This window comes from Microtus ochrogaster, chromosome 8 (assembly GCF_000317375.1).
Source record: "Microtus ochrogaster isolate Prairie Vole_2 chromosome 8, MicOch1.0, whole genome shotgun sequence".
Classification (NCBI taxonomy): Eukaryota; Metazoa; Chordata; class Mammalia; order Rodentia; family Cricetidae; genus Microtus; species Microtus ochrogaster.
Genome location: NC_022015.1, coordinates 12752127 through 12753724, shown reverse-complemented (window position 1 = coordinate 12753724; position 1598 = coordinate 12752127). Strand labels below are relative to the sequence as shown.

The 1598-nt window shown below is 40.9% G+C and overlaps 1 pseudogene; it reads left to right on the top strand.

Moving 5' to 3' along the window:
* The window catches only part of LOC101990025, a 34224-nt pseudogene that overhangs the window by 30415 nt on the left and 2211 nt on the right, over positions 1–1598 (top strand).

The following is a 1598-nucleotide window of genomic DNA, read 5'->3' as shown; positions in this document are numbered from 1 at the left end:
AGAAGGAGGGAGAACATGAGCAAAGAAGTGCAGGTGGTATTCTTATTCTGCCTGCATGTTGCCCTTAGCTACTCTGGAGCACTGAGCAGTAATCAGAGATGAGGATTTGTGACTGTTTGTGTTTCTTTTGAGAAATGTCCTTTTCATTGAATCATTTGTTGTTTGGCAGATATTATTGGTGTTTAGGTGCTGATGTTTTGCAGTTTTCTATAAATTTTGGATATTAGCTCCCTGTCCAGGGTATAATTGCTAATAAATTTTGTTCCATTGTGTGGGCTATGTTTTGTAGAATATTATTTTAAGATGTGTTATATTTGTTTATGCTGTGGACTATTTGTTTAATGATGTAAAGATTGTTGCATTCCTTTATGAAGAAATTTGTTTAGCTCTATGAAACTGTGTTACCTTGACTGTTTAAAATACTTTATTGGTCTAAAAAAGCATTGAATAGCCAATAGCAAGGCAGAAGAAAGGATAGACAGGGCTGGTCTGCAGAGAGAGTAAATAGAAGGAGAAAAGGCAAGAAAGATCAAAGAGTAAGAAAGGAAGGGGCCAGCCACAGATTGACAAGGAAAGAAATGATATACAGAAATAGATAAAGGGTAAAACCTAGAGGCAAAAGGTAGAAAGGATAATTTAAGGAAATAAGTCAGGCATTCAGGGTCAGAATATGTCTCCATGTATATTTATTTGGGAACAGGGTGGCAGGCCCCAAAAAGAGCCAAAGAAATAAGTAAAAAACAACAAACTACAACTGTGTGCTCTGCTGATACTTATTTTTCTGTACATAAAGTTTTTTAATTTTGTGAAGTCACATCTATGTAGTCTTGGGATTACTTCCTGTGCTCTCGGAGCTCTGTTCACGAAGATTTCACCACTATCTTGGCTTTCAGATAACAAAAAGAATTATTTTCTGGCGCTGCGGCGGCGGCCGGGTCTTCCTGCTCCCGCCGCACTGCTGGACGCCCCGATGGTCGCCATCCGCGCAGCATTCGATTCGGCGCCCCCGCCTCCTCCGCGATACCCCCAAGAAACAGGCTCAGGCCGGGGGCAGCAAGAAGGCGGAGCAGAAGAAGAAGGAGAAGATCATCGAGGACAAAACTTTTGGTGTAAAGAATAAGAAAGGAGCAAAGCAACAGAAGTTTATTAAGGCTGTCACTCATCAGGTAAAATTTGGTCAGCAGAATCCACGTCAGGTGGCACAAAGTGAAGCTGAGAAGAAGCTGAAGAAAGATGACAGGAAGAAAGAGCTGCAGGAGCTGAATGAGCTGTTCAAGCCTGTAGTTGCCGCACAGAAGATAAGTAAAGGTGCAGATCCCAAATCTGTGGTGTGTGCATTCTTCAAACAAGGACAGTGTACTAAAGGAGATAAATGTAAGTTCTCTCATGACCTCACTTTGGAGAGAAAGTGTGAAAAACGAAGTGTTTACATTGATGCCAGAGATGAAGAACTTGAAAAAGATACTATGGATAATTGGGATGAGAAAAAACTGGAAGAAGTAGTAAACAAGAAGCATGGTGAGGCGGAAAAGAAAAAACCGAAAACTCAAATAGTGTGCAGACATTTCCTTGAAGCTATTGAAACTAACAAGTATGGC